Below are 20,313 nucleotides of genomic sequence, written 5' to 3'. Positions count from 1 at the left end.
AAGGAATGCCTGGGAGAGCAGTCACGCAAAACAATCACAAAGTCTCAGTCACGAGACTGAGATTCTTGGTCTTGTTGCCAGGGGAGTGAGGTGGACTTTCACTGCCTCTGTGGAATGAACCATTGTCAAACAGGGGCAGGGGGACACCAGGCATATAGTCTTTATTCCTCCCATCCTACTGTTCCTAAGGTAGAAGTACTCATGGTAAGATATTGGGGATATTATGTCTTGTGATGCCTCTGTGTTGAGTCGACTTCACTGAATTATAGTTTTGAGTTTGCTTAGTGGAAAGCAATAGCAAAGAACAAATGCTTGTTGCAGTCTCATTTTCTGTGTTTGAATAGTAGGAGTACTGTTTCATTTTCAGAGTATCTGAAATTCAGCCAGCTAGTATCTGGAAAGCACAGTACTTGGAAAAATACCACATATCCTCACATCGGGCAACTGGAACTATTAGTTACACTGTTGAAATTAACACTTAACACTATATAAAAAATAAAATGAAGTTCAAATCCTTTTCTTTCCCTTTGATTTTTCTCTCTTTCATCGTAACCTCAGAGCACCAGGCATTTGTTTAATTAGCAGCACAAAGCATTCCTTTTCCAATGTTTATAAGCCCAATAGTTCAAAGTGTGACTTGTAAGGATGTTGTGTTCTGCTTCATCAGCCTTTTCAGCCATTTCTCCCATCAAGTTCCCTTTGGTACCTTCTGCTGAAGCTTCATAGAACTACATATTATTCCCCAAACACACCACCTCTTCCAAGCCACCTTTCCATTGCATACCCTGTTCCCTATGCAGGGAATGCTGCTTCTCATCCCTCACCTGCTTTCCTCTCACCTTCCGCCCATCTTTCATGATGTGCACCAAATCTAACTCTTAAAGGTTATCTATGCTGCCATCACAATACTAATTCTGTTACGTCTTGGTTGTCTACCTATTCCCCTTTTCTACACATGCATAGTAAACATGAGCTGCTTAATGACAAATATTTTGTCTTGGGCTTTTTCTATCTCTGAAATTTAGCACTGAGATTGCCATGTAATAATGCAGCTAGTCAGTGAATCAATTCGTGTCTCCTGTGAGCACCAAAGAATTGATACTTTTGAATTGTGATGCTGGAGAAGATTCTTGAGAGTCCCTTGGCCTGCAAGGAGATCAAACCAGTCAATCCTAACGGAAATCAACCCTGAATACTCATTGGAAGGACTGACGCTGAAGCCAAAGCTTCAATACTTTGGCCACCTGATGCCTTCACATCATCGGAAAAGATGCAGCTCATTGGAAAGGACCCTGATGCTGTGAAAGATTGAAGGCAAAAGGAGAAGAAGGCAGCAGAGGATGAAGTGGTTAGATAGCATTACCGACTCAATGGACATGAGCTTGAGCAAACTCCGAGAGACAGTGAAGGACAGGGGAGCATGACATGCTGGAGTCCACAGGATCCCAGTCAAACACAACTTAGTGACTGAACAACAACATGAGCCTGTATTATAGAAAATAAGACTGCAGGCTAGGGATTTAAAATAAAATATTGCTATTTATTGAGGGGAAAAAAATTCCCTGTATAGTGAGGAGGAGGGAGAGAAGTAGCTAGGTGCATACTACACGCTAACTCCTTCATATTTTAACATTATAGACATTTATATATAAGCATAACTTATGACTCCCTTTCCCCCAAGAATCAGATCATAGGAGAGGAGAATGCCTCATGACCATCAGGAGGAGGAGGAGACCTAAGTGTACTGGGAAGAGAAGGGAGTTGTTATCGACAGCATTAATTGAAAGAGGTCACAACATTTTTCCAGTAAAACATAAAATTTATCATTTTGTTTAGACTTTTTTTTTTCTCATGCTGCTGACATGTAATACTGCCTTCTTACAGAGGGGCTGATTTCTTTCTCACTAAGTATGCGGAATATGATGGTGAATGAATCATATTCTTGAGCTCACAGTTCAGTAGGAAAGACAATCACTAAACAATCAGGTGTGAATGATTAATCATAATTGTGCAAAATGCTGCAAAAGAGAAGAGCTTTCTATAATAAAAGCTTAAGGAATGGATGATTTCTAACTATAGTTCTGCATGAAGGTTATACCTATTTATGTCTATCTTCTGTTACTATTGCAATAGAATGTTTTTAATAGTCTACCTTTTGTCACTACTCTGCATTTCAGACTAAAAAAATCCCACCTCAGGGACAAAAACAAAAATATATACTACTTAAAGTTATTAAAAATTTCTAAACTATCTAGAAAAAAAGTTCACTCTATACAAAATAAATAATTCATACCATAATGGTAATTGATGATTTGATGACTTTTTAAAAAATCAACTCAATTCCATGCAGTTATTATATGTATAAAGTAAGAACATCAGATAGAACTTCCTCAAACAGGCCTCTCTGAAAATCTCTCCTACTTTCTCACACACAGCTCTATAGACACACTCAAGAACTTTTCCTTCACAACATTTATCAGTTTGTAATTATAATTTATTTGTGTCATTATTGATTAATGTTCATCATACTTACTGGACTGTTAACTCCACAAGAGCAAAAACCAGATTTCTTTATCTTCCCATTTTATTTCCAGAATCTATTAATAGCACAATATTTCTCCAAAAATTCTTTGTTCAATAAATGAATGAAAAGATCACTTTATTTGTAGACCATGAGTATCACAAAGGGTTTAATAAAACCTTTTATTTCATAAACTGTAGTCTTAAACTATTCATAAACTGTAGTCTATTCATAAACTATAGTTTATGCTATAAAATATTCATATACTGTAGTCTTAGAAGCCCTGATGTACCACAAGATTTTAAATGGTTCTGAGGCTAACCATGAAAGGCCAAAACGTGGGCAATGGCCCAATTCCTGGAAATCCCTGTCCCTTTCCCCAAAATAATCAGGGAATACTTAAATAATTGGGGAATAATTAGAATAATAATTGAAATAATACTGAGTTGGAATAATCTTCCCACTCATCTGCCTATGAAATTATTCAGCCCATATAAACTTGCCATCCCATATTTTGGGGGCTCTTACCTCCTGAGGTGGCCCACACTCTGCCTACGGAGTGTGTTTCTCTCTAAATAAATCCATTTCTTACCTAAAGAAAAAAAAATATTTTAAATGGGTTTGCAGCAGACCTGGTTTCGATCCCTGGGAAGATCCCCTGGCAACCCACTCCAGTATTCTTGCCTGGAGAATTGTACTGACTGAGGAGCCTGGCAAGGCTACAGTCCGTGGGGTCACAAAGAGTCAGACACAACTGAGCGACTGACACTGGTTGCTGGTTAATTTTTTTTTGAAGGGACAAAAATTAGTCAAATCTGGGAAATCTGGGTTAAACAAAATCAAACATATATCTTGACTGTAAATATAGTTAGTCATATAATATAGCCTTTAATATAGTGAGCACTGTGAAACACTGAGAGAGTAAAAGTCTTTGGTATTTGACCCTGGAAGTTATTTTTTTCCCCTCTAAAACAATATAAATCTATATATGTATATTTATATACATCCTGGAATGCGAAGTCAAGTGGGCCTTAGGAAACATCACTACAAACAAAGCTAGTGGAGGTGATAGAATTCCAGTTCAGCTACTTCAAATCCTAAAAGATGATGCTGTGAAAGTGCTGCACTCAATATGTCAGCAAATTTGGAAAACTCAGCAGTGGCCACAAGACTGGAAAAGGTCAGCTTCATTCCAATCCTGAAGAAAGGCAATGCCAAAGAATGTTCAAACTACCGCACAATTGCACTCATCTCACACGCTACTAAAGTAATGCACAAAATTCTCCAACTCAGGCTTCAACAGTATGTGAACCGTGAACTTCCAGATGTCCAAGCTGCATTTAGAAAAGGCAGAGGAACCAGAGATCAAATTGCCAACATTCGTTGGATCATCGAAAAAGCAAGAGAGTTCCAGAAAAACATCTACTTCTGCTTTATTGACTATGCCAAAGCCTTTGACTGTGTGGATCACAACAAACTGGAAAATTCTTCAAGAGATGGGAATACCAGACCACCTAACCTGCCTCCTGAGAAACCTGTATGCAGGTCAAGAAGCAACAGTGAGAACTAGACATGAGCAACAGACTGGTTCCAAATCGAGAAAGGAGTATGTCAAGGCTGTATGTTGTCACCCTGCTTATTTAACTTATATGCAGAGTACATCATGGGAAATGCCAGGCTGGATAAAGTGCAAGCTGGTATCAAGATTGCCGGGAGAAAGATCAATAACTTCAGGTATGCAGATGACACCACCCTTATGGCAGAAAGTGAAGAGGAACTAAAGAGCCTCTTGATGAACATGAGAGAGGAGAGTGAAAAAGTTGGCTTAAAACTCAGCATTCAGAAAACTAAGATCATGGCATCCAGTCCAATCACTTAATGGCAAATAGATGGGGAAACAATGAAAACAGTAAGAGACTTTATTTTTCTGGGCTCCAAAATCACTGCAGATGGTGACTGCAGCCATGAAATTAAAAGACACTTTCTCCTTGGAAGAAAAACTATGATCAACCTAGACAGCATATTAAAGAGCAGAGACATTACTTTGTCAACAAAGGTCTGTCTAGTCAAAGCTATGGTTGTTCCAGTAGTCATGTATGGATGTGAGAGTTGGACTATAAAGAAAGTTGAGCGCCGAAGAATTGATGCATTTGAACTGTGGTGTTGGAGAAGACTCTTGAGATTCCCTTGGACTACAAGGAGATCCAACTAGTCTATCCTCAAGGAGATCAGTCCTGAATATTCATCAGAAGGACTGATGTTGAAGCTGAAACTCCAATACTTTGGCCACCTAATGCGAAGAACTGACTCACTAGAAAAGACCCTGATGCTGGGAAAGATTGAAGGCGGAAGGAGAAGGGGACGACAGAGGATGAGATGGTTGGATGGCGTCACTGATTCGATGGACATGAATTTGAGTAAGCTCTTGGAGTTGGTGGACAGGGAGGCCTGGCGTGCTACAGTCCATGGAGTCGCAAAGAGGTGGATACGACTGAGCGACTGAACTGAACTGAACTGAATGTATATTTATAGTTGCCATGTTTGTATCTATATATTTGCTATATATGTACTGATATACCCCAGAGATTTAGCCTTTTTCCACACAGAGGATGAATAGGGCAATAAGCAGGATGCCATTCTTCAAGATGTCTACATTTTTCACTCTCAATTTCAGGACCTTGAGAAAACTTATTTAGCATCAGTCTGTTGTCTTTTAAGGCTTTCCTGGTAGCCCAGATGGTAAAGAATCTGCCTGCAAGGCAGGAGACCCAGGTTCGATCCCTAGGTTGTGGTGATCCCCTGGAGAAGGATATGGCATTTCACTCCAGTATTCTTGCCTAGAGCATTCCATGGACAGAGGGACCTGGCAGGTCTTTGGTGTCACAAAGAGTTGGACACAATTGAGTGACTAACACTGTGGCCTTATAAGCAAGTTTGCAAAAGCAGAGATTGTAATAAGATTCCTCAGTTTATTTTCATCTGTTACTCTTGAAGAAAGAAAATAAATGCAAAAATTATATAAAGCTTTAACAAATAGACCTCATACACACACCTCCCAGCCAAAACAACTAGAAAGCAAAGGGTAACACTTTGGCTCATGCTGACACTTAGCCTTTGTCTCATGACTGAGTTGGCTACCTCATTTTGGCTAGGATTTGGGAGGGTCTGATTGCTTTGTTTTTTGTTTTTTTGTTTGTTTGTTTGTTTTTATAGCTTAAAATCTGTTTCACAATCAGGAATACTACCATCAGTCCTGACCCAGCAGCTTGGTACCATGAGGAATTTGGTCACCTGGGGAATTGATTCATGTGGATGATTTAACAAATTTTATCCCTAGTAATTGGAGAAGGAAATGGCAACCCACTCCAATATTCTTGCCTGGAGAATCCCATGGACAAAGAAGCCTGGTGGGCTACAGTCCATGGGGTCACAAAGAGTCAGACATGACTGAGTGACTAACACACACATCCCTATTAATAGGAAAATAATCCTAAAAATATAAGACTCCAAAGCCAATATTTTCATTTACAACTGGCAACTTGTTCTCTCCATAGTTGCAATCTTGACAGGTAAAGCTGGACTCCTGGAGCAGGAGAGCCTAGTGTTAATGAGACTAGGCTCTCTGATCATATTGCCTGAGTGCACCCTGTGTTCCTGTATTTCCCTGAAATTCAGTGTTCAGTTCATATTAGCTATTATAGTGTACTTGCTCTAAAAAGTATTTAGAGTCGTCCACAACAATATGCAAGGCACAATGCAAATGAGAAATAGTTAAGAAAAAGGAGAAATAATACCTGAAACTAAAATGGAGTTATGAATAAAGCTACTATTAAAAATAGGCATATCATTAAATCTTCATGGATATTTTCCCTTGCCAAGCACACTGCGGTTTATATACTGTCACTAAATATATGTTTGGTGAATTTAATTGGGTCTAAACTACACTTTCTGTATTAGGGACAGTAATTTCATTCTGTGAGCTTTTTAGCAGGAAAACAAAATGACTAGTTACCCAATTAAGTGTCTTTAGGATTAAAAATAAACACATGCTCAGAATATATAAAATATTTTCTGCATTTTCTGGTATTAAAACCAAAAGGTAATGTCTCCTAAATTCCTTATAAGCAGGAAACTATGAATGGACTGAGTAATATTCATAATGCTTTATAATTTAATGAAATGGTCATATTTTATAGAGTTATTTCTTTCATTGTTTAGCATAGGTCAAAGCTACCACTGGCATGTCTTTCTCTGATCTCACTTATACATTTCTTCTGATTCTCAGTTTCTGAGTCATTCTCTTCTTCCCAACTTCTAAACCAGTGTTCTCAGCCTTAGCTGTCCACTAGTATCATCTGAGGGCTTTAAAAAATATAGCCATCTGAACCCAATGCAGAACAATTATATCAGAGTCTTTGTGAGGAGGATCTGAATATCAGCATTTTTTATAAAGCTTCATAAAAGAATCTAATACTATGATAGCAATTGAGGATGAAGCTCAAAACATTGGAATGAGTCCAAGACTTCATTTCCTATTCCAGAGTCATTCTGTGGCATTTTTTCCCAGCCTCATAGCTTCATTTTTTAATTCTTTAAATTAATTTTTATTAGAGTATAGTTGCTTTACAATATTGTGTTAGTTTCTGCTGTACACAAACTGATTCACCAAAGTGAGTCAGCTATATGGTTACATGTACCCCCTCTTTTTTGGATTTCTTCCCATTTAGGTCACCACAGAGCCTTGGGTAAAGTTTCTTGTGCCATACAGTAGATTCTCATCAGTTATCTATTTTATACATAGTATCAATAGTGCATATATGTCAATCTCCCAATTCATCCCACCCTCCCCCCACTTTGGCATCCATATGTTTGTTCTCTATATCTGTGTCTTTGTTTATACTTTGGAAATAAGCTCGGAGAAGGCAATGGCACCCCACTCCAGTACTCTTGCCTGGAAAATCCCATGGATGGAGGAGCCTGGTAGGCTACAGTCCATGGGGTCGCTAAGAGTCAGACACGACTGAGTGATTTCACTTTCACTTTTCCCTTTCATGCATTGGAGAAGAAAATGGCAACCCACTCCAGTACTCTTGCCTGGAAAATCCCATGGACGGAGGAGCCTCGTAGGCTGCAGTCCATGGGGTCGCGAAGAGTCGGACACGACTGAGCAACTTCACTTTCACTTTTCACTTTCCTGCATTGGAGAAGGAAATGGCAACCCACTCCAGTGTTCTTGCCTGGAGAATCCCAGGGACGGTGGAGCCTGGTGGGCTGCCGTCTATGGGGTCGCACAGAGTTGGACACGACTGAAGCGACTTAGCAGCAGCAGCAGCATACCATTTTTCTAGATTCCACATATATGTGTTAATATATGATGTTTGTTTTTCTTTTTCTGACTTATTTCACTCTGTGAGACAGCCTTTAGGTCCATCCATGTCTCTGCAAATACCATCCTCATAGCTTTAAATCCACTTGTATCACCCCTATGGTCTACAGCCATGTAACCACTGTCCACTTGACAACTCCACTTGGATGGTCCACAGGGATCTCAAAATTACCAAATATAAACCTTCACTCTTAATTTTACTCCCCGTAGTCCTCATCATCTTAGTAAATGGCACCATCGATTCACCTAGTTGCTCTGGCCATCCTTAACTTCTCTCTCTCACACTCCATATCTTATCCATTAGCAATCTGTGCAAAACATACCTATGATATCATCACATTCACTAATAAGACCCTAGGTCAGTAAGCCATCATCTCATACTATAAAATGTACACATTTTATAAAATTTACATCTGCCTTTGTCCCATCTCCCACATCCAGTCTATTTTACAAGTGGTGTGTCTTAGTCATTGGTGGCTTCTCATAATACTCATAGCAACAAAATGCCAGAATAGAAGCCAAATCCCTTGCTGTCATATGCAAGATATTACATGATCCGACCTGGGCTGTGTCTCCTTACTCATTTCCTACCATTCTTACCTTCTCACTACCCTCCAGTCACACCTACCCTTTGCTTTCCTAGAACATGCCGTCCATGCTCATGTGTCAGATATTTGCTTTTGGCTTTCCTTTTGCCTAGAATGCCCTTTTTTGTAGTCATTTGCATAATTTATTTCCTCACTCCTTCTGGTTTCTGTTCAGATGTTATCTCCACAGGCTGTCCTTGACCACCTTATCAAAATAGCACCTATGCTGTTGCTCTCTATTCACTTATTCTGTGCTTTTTAACTCATAGCATTTATTATTATGTAAATTTTTATTATAGATTTATTTGCTCATTTATGTATTGTCTTTTTTGGATGATGAATCCTTGAGTTAAATTCAATAATTTTTGACTGAAACCAGGGGCAGATTTCTTAATTATCTAGAGCAATAGGTGGTTCTGATTCAGTAAGTCCTTCCTAATACTCTTTCTCACAAAAGAAATTTGAGATAGACATAGAAGGAGTGAAATTGAAATGGTATTTGACTAAATGTGAAGCCATATTCCTTAGTTTGCATCCACCTAGCAACCCAAAGTGTTTGGAAGATAACCGACAGACTGATAAACAGCAAAATCCAACCAGCCTAGTCTTGACCAGATGCCAGGTTAAAGTCTGGCCCATTTTAAATATGAAAAGAAAGCTTAGATCTGAGTGCTCTGTAACTACATCTAAAGTTATTTAAATAAAGAAAAAGCAGCTGAAATTGAAACAGAAAACTTATAGTAAATGGAATTTAGGAGCCAAGAGAGTACAATATTATTTTAAGATCTGGGAAAATTGTTCTTGTTGTTGAGTCACTAAGTCACGTCCAACTCTTTGTGACCCCATGATTGCAGTGTGTCAGGCTTCCCTGCCCTTCACCATATCCCAGAACCTGCCCAAACTCATGTCCATTGAGTCAGTGATCCTATCTAACCATCTCATCCTCTGTCCTCCCCTTCTCTTCCTGCCTTCAGTCTTTCCCAGAATCAGGGTCTTTTCCAATGAGTCAGTTCTTCACATCAGGTGACCAAAGTATTGGAGCTTCAGCTTCAGCATCAGTCCTTCCAATGAATATTCAGAATTGATTTCTTTTAGGATTGACTCCTAAAGGAGTGATCTTCTTGCTTCCCACTTGGAAAAATTGGCTAGTGATTATTTTACAAGAAGATCCCCTGGAGGAGGAAATGGCAACCCACTCTAGTATTCCTCCCTGGAAAATGCCATGTACAGAGGAGCCTGGTAGGGCCACAGTCCATGGGGTCATGAAGAGTCAGAGACAGTAGATCGACTGAGCACACACAAAAATTAAAGCCTAAACAGTCTTTTTTTGTGTTAGAGGCACATAATGTTTTCCGTCAGATGTGCTCTTATCAGTACTACTGTTGTATTCTGGGTGGGATTTGAAGGCAGAATTTATGCCTAAGGAAAAAGAAGTGTCATCGAGATCCCTCCCTGGCCTCCCTAGTATCAGAATGATAATCCCAGAAATGCTATTCTGCCGACCAAAGTCAAAAAACAGTGTGTACTAGCTCTGATTCTACTGCTGTGAGCTCCTTTCCTTTCTGTCCCATGTGGAGGCTGTGCAGTAAAGTGACTAGGAGCTTGACCTCAAGAGCTGGACTAAATGAGTTTGAATTCTGGCTCTTACATAGATTTATGACCTTGGACAAATTATGGGCTCTTTGTGTTTTCTCACTTTTCCCATTTATATAATGTAAATAATGTTAGTTTCTACCTCACAAAAATACACTTGCAGTGTTTGGTGAGTATTGTTATGAGTTAATATATGTAACTAGAACAGTGCTAGTTGTTTAGTAAGTTCTTACATAAGGGTTGTTTTTATCATATATGCTTTGGTTCTGCCCATGTAGCTTACATGGAGAATTTCTTAGTAGAAAGGGTTTTGTTTTTCTGTTTCATGCTTAAAGATATAAAATAGCAGCTTATGAAGAGAGAACGAAGTACATGTTCAAATTCATAACCTTCAGGCCTCTGGAGTCATTTGTCCAAAAACAGAACTCAGGCTTCATTTTTCTATCTAGTGCTGTTCTGTTGATGAGTACTCAGTTTTCCTTCTTGACAAAAAGAAGTTTTCCTTCTTTCCTATTTCCTTGGTGATTTTTTCCCTTAAGCCAGACCCTGGTATAAGTTAAATGTATCAGGAATGATGCAATTTTCCCTTATCCAGAAAAGCTGACAAAGCAATACCCTACATGTGAGATTCTAGCTCCATCTGCTGATGCAGGGACAAAAAAATACAGGTTTGAAGATTTGCCTCATGGATAAAGAAGATGAGACTTGCCCTGTGATATTGAGGAAGATAGATCTAGGGTCATAGCAAACAGGTAGAGTTTCACTGTTACATGAGGGACTTTCTAACAGTTTGGGCTAAATAAAATACCCATAATTATTTTATGGAAAATAATTTATTAGTTGGAAAAGATAGGAAAAGCATAAGGGAATTGAAGCAGAAGCAAACTAAATTCCTGCTCACATTAAGAGTCTGTCTCTAAGAGCTTTAAGTGCCCCTGTGTGGTTCGTAGCTAGAGTAGATCATGGTTCTCTGCCAGTTCTGTAACTTATATCTCCTTTTAATGTGCAATTATCACACTGTATTACAGTTCTGATTCACAGATCTGTTTTTATATGAGAATAGAGAATTCTGTGTCTCCATTACTTGGCATGGCCCTGGGATTATTTCTTGGTTGTTGAATAAATGAAATGCCTGACAAAAGTAAATTCCTCATTTAGGTAATTTTAACAAAAAAATGATACTCTAAAATGAATCATATTGTATTGCCTTAGCATTCCTAACATCAAAACTTAATTTCCTCAGTTGGCACTCAGTGTTAATTGCCACTAACCCTTTGCTACAATCTGTAATTTTGAATAAATCACAGAGGTAATAGAAGATTGTACAGGGGGCTGGCTCCCAATGAACAATTCTTGATTGACTTCAGACTCTTATATAGTCAGAAGCATTTCTTGCCCAGCAGCTAATTGTTAAGTTCTAACAGAGCTCTAACAAGGTAAGGAGCAGTGGCTGTGCTTTGCTGGAGCAGCTGTGAAGAGATACCCCACATCCAAAGTAAGAGAAAACCAAGTAACACGGTAGGCACTGAGAGAGGGCATCAGAGGGCAGAGAGACTGAAACCACAATCACAGACAACTAGCCAATCTGATTACATGGACCACAGCCTTGTCTAACTCAATGAAACTAAGCCATACCATGTGGGGCCACTCAAGATGATCGGGTCATAGTGGAGAGGTCTGACAGAATGTGGTCCACTGGAGAAGGGAATGGCAAACCACTTCAGTATTCTTGCCTGGAGAATCCCATGAACAGTATGAAAAGCCAAAAAGATAGGACACTGAAAGATGAACTCCTCAGGTTGGTAGATGCCCAATATGCTACTGGAGATCAGTGGAGAAATAATTCCAGAAAGAATGAAGAATGGAGCCAAAACAAAAACAACACCCAGTTGTGGATGGGACTGGTGACAGAAGCAAGGTTCGATGCTGTAAAGAGCAATATTGCATAGGAACCTGGAATGTTAGGTCCATGAATCAAGGCAAACTAGAAGTGGGCAAACAGGAGATGACAAGAGTGAACATTGACATTCTAGGAATCAGCGAACTAAGATGGACTGGAATGGGTGAATTTAACTCAGATGACCATTATATCTACTACTGTGGGCAAGAGTTCCTTAGAAGAAATGGAGTAGCCATCATAGTCAACAAAAGGGTCCAAAATGCAGTACTTGGATGCAATCTCAAAAACAACAGAATAATCTCTGTTCATTTCCAAGGCAAACCATTCAATATCACGGTAATCCAAGTCTATGCCCTGACCAGAAACGCTGAAGAAGCTGAAGTTGAACAGTTCTATGAAGACCTACAAGACCTTCTAGAACTAACACCCCAAAAGATGTCCTTTTCATTATAGGGAACTGGAATGCAAAAGTAGGAAGTCAAGAAACACCTGGTGTAACAGTCATATTTGGCCTTGGAGTACAGAATGAAGCAGGGCAAAGGCTAATAGAGTTCTGCCAAGAGAACACACTGGTCATAGCAAACACCCTCTTCCAACAACACAAGAGAAGACTCTACACATGGACATCACCAGATGGTCGACACCAAAATCAGATTGATTATATTCTTTGGAGCCAAAGATGGAGAAGCTCTATACAGTCAGCAAAAACAAGACCGGGAGCAGACTGTGGCTCCCGGTGAATTTCAGTCTGAATTGCCAAATTCAGACTGAAATTGAAGAAAGTGGAGAAGACCACTAGACCATTCAGGTATGACCTAAATCAAATCCCTTATGACTACACAGTGGAAGTGAGAAATAGATATAGGGGACTAGATCTGATAGACAGAGTGCCTGATGAACTATGGACGGAGGTTCATGACATTGTACAGGAGACAGGAATCAAGACCATCCCCATGGAAAAGAAATGCAAAAAAGCAAAATGGCTGTCTGAGGAGGCCTTACAAATAGCTGTGAAAAGACGGGAAGTGAAAAGCAAAGGAGAAAAGGGAAGATATACCCATTTGAATGCAGAGTTCCAAAGAATAGCAAGGAGAGATAAGAAAGCCTTCCTCAGCAATCAATGCAAAGAAATAGAGGAAAACAATAGAATGGGAAAGACTAGAGATCTCTTCAAGAAAATTGGAGATACCAAGGGAACATTTCATGCAAAGATGGGCTCAATAAAGGACAGAGATGGTAGGGACCTAACAGAAGCAGGAGATATTAAGAATAGGTGGCAAGCATACACAGAAGAACTGTACAAAAAAGATCTTCACGACCCAGATAATCAGGATGGAGTGATCACTCACCTAGAGCCAGACATCTCTGGAATGTGAATGGAATGGAATGTGAAGTCAAGAGGGCCTTAGGAAGCATCACTAGGAACAAAGCTAGTGGAGGTGATGGAATTCCAGTTGAGCTATTTCAAATCCTGAAAGATGATGCTGTGAAAGTGCTGCACTCAATATGTCAGCAAATTTGGAAAACTCAGAAGTGGCCGCAGGACTGAAAAAGGTCAGTTTTCATTCCAAACCCAAAGAAAGGCAATGCCAAAAAATGCTCAAACTACCACACAATTGCACTCGTCTCACACGCTAGTAAAGTAATGCTTAAAATTCTCCAAGCCAGGCTTCAGCAATATGCGAACCATCAACTTCCAGATTTTCAAGCTGGTTTTAGAAAAGGCAGAGGAACCAGAGATCAAGTTGCCAACATCCCCTGGATCATCGAAAAAGCAAGAGAGTTCCAGAAAAACATCTATTTCTGCTTTATTGACTATGCCAAAGCCTTTGACTGTGTGGATCACAATAAACTGTGGAAAATTCTTCAAGATATGAAAATACCAGACCACTTGATCTGCCTCTTGAGAATCCTGTATGCAGGTCAGGAAGCAACAGTGAGAACTGGACATGGAACCACAGACTGGTTCCGAATAGGAAAAGGAGTACTTCAAGGCTGTATATTGTCACCCTACTTATTTAACTTTTATGCAGAGTACATCATGAGAAACACTGGGTTGGAAGAAGCACAGGCTGGAATCAAGATTGCTGGGAGAAATATCAATAACCTCACCTCAGATATGCAGATGACACCACCACCCTTATGGCAGAAAGTGAAGAGGTACTAAAAAGCCTCTTGGTGAAAGTGAAAGAGGAGAGTGAAAAAGTTGGCTTAAAGCTCAACATTCAGTAAACTAAGATCATGGCATCTGGTCCCATCACTTCATGGGAAATAGATGGGGAAACAGTGGAAACAGTGTCAGACTTTATTTTTTGGGCTCCACAATCACTGAAGATGGTGATTGCTGCCATGAAATTAAAAGACACTTACTCTTTGGAAGGAAAGTTATGACCAACCTAGACAGCATATTAAAAAGCAGAGACATTACTTTGCCAACAAATGTCCATCTAGTCAAGGCTATGGTTTTTCCAGTAATCATGTATGGATGTGAGAGTTGGACTGTGAAGAAAGCTGAGCGCCGAAGTATTGATGCTTTTAAACTGTGGTGTTGGAGAAGACTCTTGAGAGTCCCTCGGACTGCAAGGAGATCCAACCAGTCCATCCTAAAGGAGATCAGCCCTGGGTCTTCATTGGAAGGACTGATGTTGAAGCTGAAACTCGAATACTTTGGCCACCTCATGCGAAGAGTTGACTCATTGGAAGAAACTCTGATGCTGGGAAGGATTGAGGGCAGGAGTAGAAGGGGACAACAGAATGAGTTGGTTGGATGGCATCACCGACTTAATGGACATGGGTTTGTGTAAATTCTGGGAGTTGGTGATGGACAGGGAGGCCTGGCCTGCTGCGATTCATAGGGTCGCAAAGGGTCGGAAACGACTGAGCGACTGAACTGAGCTGAACTGAACTCCTTGGAAGGGAAGTTATGACCAACTTAGACAGCATATTAAAAAGCAGAGACATTACTTTGCCTACAAAGGTCCATCTAGTCAATGCTATGGTTTTTCCAGTGGTCATGTATGGATGTGAGAGTTGGACTACAAAGAAAGCTGAGAGTCAAAGAATTCATGCTTTTGAACTGTGGTTTGGAGAAGACTCTTGAGAGTCCCTTGAACTGCAAGGAGATCCAACCAGTCCATCCTAAAGGAGATCAGTCCTGGGTGTTCATTGGAAGGACTGATGTTGAAGCTGAAACTCCAATTCTTTGGCCACCTGATGCCCTGATGCTGGGAAAGATAGAGTGCAGGAGGAGAAGGGGACGACAAAGGATGAGATGGTTGAATGGCATCGCCAACTCAGTGGACATGGGTTTGGGTGAACTCCGGGAAGTGGTGATGGACAGGGAGGCCTGGCATGCTCTGGTTCATGGGGTTGCAAAGAGTCAGACATGACTGAGCGATTGAACTGAACTGAACAGAGCTCTGTGATTCTAGGAGATAGGTCCTAAGTCTTTCATTCTTATTATATCTTACAAATATGATGTAAAACACTGGGCACAATAAAGTTGCTTAAGACTCTTCTTGTAAAACATTTTTACCTAAATTTGTGTGATAGAGAAAAAGAGGCCTGACCCCAGTCTGTTATCATATGCACACTAAGAGGGTAAACTGAGTGTGAGAAAAAGTCATCTGAGGGTCAAAGATATGCATCATTCGGTGGAGTGGCTGTGGTAACTTGCTGGTTCTGATTATCCCAGGCTAAGGCACTAGAAGTGACTAGGTACAGCAAGCCCTGGGATTCACTGAAGGAAAGTGATGGAACGCCAGAATTGAAAACAGAAGACAAAATTTTCACAATGCCAAGCAAGACAGGTTAGATAAGAATAGGGTTAGGACAGCTAGTTCTCAGGAAAAGAGATGGGGTTTTGTTGTTTAGTCAGTAAGTTGTGTCCAACTCTTTTGCAAACCCATGGACTATAGCCTGCCAGCTTCCTCTGTCCATTGGATTCTCCAGGCAAGAATATTGGAATGGGTTGCCATTTCCTTCTCCATGAGATCTTTGTGACTCAGGGATCAAACCTGCATGTCTTGCATCTACCTGCACTGGCAGGCAGGTTTGTTACCAGCTGAGCCACCAGGGAAGTCCAAAATATTTTTTCTTTACTGATTTGACTGTGCTGGGTCTTAGTTGTGGCGTGCTCAATCTTCTAGCTGCAGCATGCAGGATCTTGAGTTGTGGCATGTAGGATCTAGTTCCTCTATCAGGGATCAAACCTGTTCCCCCTGCATCGGGAGCATGGAGTCTTAACCACAGGACCACCAGGCCACCACGGGAGTCCCTTCAGGAACAGGTATCCAGGAGCTAATGCAGAAGAGTCTGAGGCATTATTTGAACACATTTGTTCTTAACTCCCTTGGTTCACTTCTCTTTTGCTGTCATTATCTACTCTGATGAATAGTAGGTTAAAAACCTTCCCATGGTTTGATTGTACAACAATCAGAAACTGATCCATCAAGTCTAAAAAAGACTTTGATATTACCGTGAGTATTCCTAGCCACACTCAGGAGTAAAAAAAAAAAAAAATTAACTAAATATTATTAATTAAGAAGTAGAGTTATCTAAAAGATCTTTCCATGCTGATTGAAATTCATCTTAATTTTTTTTATTTTGCTTGAAGCTTTATAGGTTGTTAATTATATGTGTATATAACTCACTGAACTATGTATCACTCAGTTCCTTAATGAAATCATCAGTAATGGTGAAGTGGGAGGTTTTGGTTTGGTTTGGGTTTTAATTTTGGTTTTTGCAAGGATTTGGGATGCTCTCATTTGGTGGTTTTTTAATTATTATTTTTTTGGCTGTGCTGGGTCTTCATTGAGGCACTCAGGGCTCTCAGGCTGTTTGCTGTGGTGCATGAACTTCTCTACTTGCCACAGATGGGCTCAGCAATTGCAGCACATAGGCTTAGTTGTGGCATGTGGGATTTAGTTCCCTGACCAGGGATCGAACCTGGGCCCCTTCATTGGGAACATAGAGTCTTATCCACTAGACCACCAGGGAAGTCCCAGGGGTCTCTCATTTGGAACAAGAGAATGCTTGAGTGGGCTGTTAACATCTAAGGGAAGTTTTCTAAATATAAGATAACTGTATTAAGATAGAGATGGGAGGATGCTTCATAATTCTGGTGCCTTGGGATGGTTCTATACATATACTTTACATTTGTTGATTGTTTACAGCTGTACTTACTTTTAGTAACTACGTGTCTTTAATAATGTTTGTTTAATAAATATCTACTGAGAGTTCTCTCAGTATATGCAAGATACTGAACAAGACTTTGAAAGAAAAACTGATACAAAGGACACCGCTTCTGTTCTAACTAGACTTTGTGATGTTAGACCCCAGGTGGTGGTGAAGGGAGGAGGGACTTCATAGATGATGCCAAGTTTCTGGGCAGAAAATACCAAGGAAGGTGGTGCCATTATAAGAGTAGATAACATAGGCAGAATAGCAGGTTTGCAGTGGCATTTGCACCTAGCAGACATGAAGCAGGACACAATGAGTGAAGGAATTTGGGTTTTAGTTCATATATCATCTATTTATATTTATCTGTGGCACTTGGGCAAGTAGCTCTTGAGTAAAAGAATAAGAATAGAGTTAATGGGGTCTATTTGGAAGTCATATGAGGAAATATCACTTTTAAAGGTATAGGAGCCATTCAGATGTTCCAAGGGAAATGGTATGGAATGGGAAATCATAGAACCTTGGGAAATAGGTGACAAGGAGAGGATAGAAATGGCCAAGTAATTTGGAGGAAAAAAGGAGCTCAGTCTTATGGGAGTCAAGAGAGCAGAATTATGGAAGCAGGTATGGGGTGACTAGCAATGCAATGATTGGAGAAAGAATGAGTGACTCCATCATAAACAAGATTCATCATTATTCAGGGAAAATTATGTTAAAATCAGCAATAAAAATTGCTAGGTTGAGTTTTTAACACTAGAATTGGTTTTATATTTTCAGCCAGCTTACCATTAATATGAATTTTATTTGTCTTGGTAACTCAAGCACTGATCATTCAAATTGTGAATTATGAGTGGCAATGTGTTCTAGCAAGTGTTTGGCATAGTGTTTGGTGATAGTATTCAACTTTTCCATAACAACATTTTTTTTTTGAGTTTATTACTTTGTTGGTAAATTCTTAAAATTATTTTTTGGTGTTTTGACCTTGCGTCTGGCACTTGTTTACTTAAACATTTGCATAGAATAAAATTTATTTAAACAGTTGCATAGAGTAAAATTCACTTTTTTGGTGTATAGTTCCATGAATTTAGACAAATGTACGGTCATGCAACTACCACTAATATCAAAATTCCCCAGGTCTGATCCTTATATAGTATTATGAAAGTGTTAGTGGCTCAGTTGTATCCGACTCTTTGCGACCCCATGGACTGTGGCCCACCATGCTCCTCTATCCATGGAATTCTTCAGACAAGAATACTGGAGTGGGTTGCCATTCCCTTCTCCAGGGGATCTTCCCAACCCTGGGATCGAACCTGGGTCTCCTGCATTGCAGGTAGATTCTTTACCGTCTGAACCATCAGGGAAGCCCCTATATAGTATTATGGATACTGTTTAAAATCCTTTTTTAGATTACTTATCATGAAGTGAGTTGGATTTTCTTTAATCTGCTGTTTGCAAGATACTTCTGCTAGGGTTTGAGGAAGACGTTCTGGGCAGCCTTCAGATTTTTTTCTTCACCACTTTCACAGAGTCAAGCCAATTACTCTTTAAACGGCTCCTCTAAGTCTTTGTGTTACCACTCACTGTGAACTATGCGAGGTGCAAGAGGGCTTCTTCTCGCTTTATTCATACATGCAATAGGAGAGAGAGATTTTGCAATTTGCTATGACCTCCTTCACTTTCAGGAAGTATATTTTTGTAATCATTTTTCAGAGATCTGCCACTACTGGCCATGTTGTTATTGTTTGAACTTCTTTCTGTCTTTCTCCCTGTGTGATATCTACTAACTCTGCTGCACTTGGGTAACTGTTACATATTTTTGGAGTCTGTGAAAAAATATGTCTTCTAGTTTTGCTAAAAAGGGGGATTGTGCAGTTTTTGTTGTCATTAACTGTGTCACTTTTGCATGCTGTCTGGGAGGAGCAGATAGAAGATCCTGTTTAACACATCCATGTTCTTACTGGAAGTCCTTCCTTTAACTGCTCTCATCACTGCCTTTCTCTCATTCCCTTTCCTTGGCTCACACATTAAGCTCTGGTATCCCTCATACTGCCAACTCCTCTTATTCCTACATCACTTTATTAAAGCATGGAGTACTTCCTGTTATATCCTAGATCATGTCATCATTTCCTGAACATATAATTTCAAAGTTGGTCCACTTTTTCCTGCTATCCTTTTGACTTGAAATGCCCTTTTATTCTTTCCCTGGTTAGTATACTCTTGTTCATACTTCATGAGCTAAAAATGTGTATTGACTCCTTTAGAAAGCCTTCTTTGACATCTCCTCAGCTATTGTTGTTTCTGACTCTTTGTGACTTCATGGACTGCAGCACACCAGGCTTCCTTGTCCTTTAGTCTCTCCTGGAGTTTGCTCAAATTCATGTACACTGAGTCAGTGATGCTATCTAATCATTTCATCCTCTGCTACCTCCTTCTCCTTTTGCCTTTAGTCTTTCCCAGCATCAGGGTCTTTTCCAATGAGTCAGCTCTTTGCATCAGGTGGCCAAAGTATAGGAGCTTCAGCTTCAGCATCAATCCTTCCAACGAGTATTCAGGGTTGATTTCCCTTAAGATTGACTAGTTTGATCTTGCCATCCAAGAGACTCTCAAGAGTCTTCTCCAGGACCACAATTTGAAAGCCTCAATCCTTCAGTGTTCAGCCTTCTTTATGGTCTAACTCTTGAATCCATACATGACTATCGGAAAAACCATAGCTTTGACCATATGGACCTTTGTAGGCAAGGTGATGTCTCTGCTTTTTAATACACTAAGTTGGTCATAGCTTTCCTTCCAAGGAGCACGCATCTTTTAATTTCATGTCTGCAATCACCATCCACAGTGATTTTGGAGCCCAAGAAAATAAAACCTGTCATTGCTTCCACTTTTTCCCCTTTCGTTTGCCATGAAGAGAGGCACAGTCTCTCACCTGTGTTTCCACAGCACACTGTCCCATTTTCACTGCACTTACTTTGTTGCTTTCAATATTTATATATCTTATTATCAAGCCAGTGAGTAACCCCTGCATCTATGTATTGGCCTGTCAATATAAAACTTTCAAATCCTTGGTTTCTAGGACTCTACTTGCAAATCTCCTATGATGAACAGCACATACCTTCATTTGGTCTCATTTGACTTTCTACTGGTCAGTTGA

General features: G+C 40.0%; 1 protein-coding gene across 7 annotated transcripts in view; it reads left to right on the top strand.

Annotated features, from left to right (window-relative positions):
• The window catches only part of MTHFD2L (methylenetetrahydrofolate dehydrogenase (NADP+ dependent) 2 like), a 143,523-nt gene that overhangs the window by 50,001 nt on the left and 73,209 nt on the right, over window positions 1–20,313 (top strand). The gene's annotated exons all lie outside the window — the stretch shown is intronic.

Source organism: Giraffa tippelskirchi, chromosome 1 (assembly GCF_054371585.1).
Source record: "Giraffa tippelskirchi isolate mGirTip1 chromosome 1, T2T-mGirTip1v1.2.pri, whole genome shotgun sequence".
NCBI classification, from domain to species: domain Eukaryota; kingdom Metazoa; phylum Chordata; class Mammalia; order Artiodactyla; family Giraffidae; genus Giraffa; species Giraffa tippelskirchi.
This window is presented reverse-complemented; position numbering and strand designations above follow the sequence as displayed.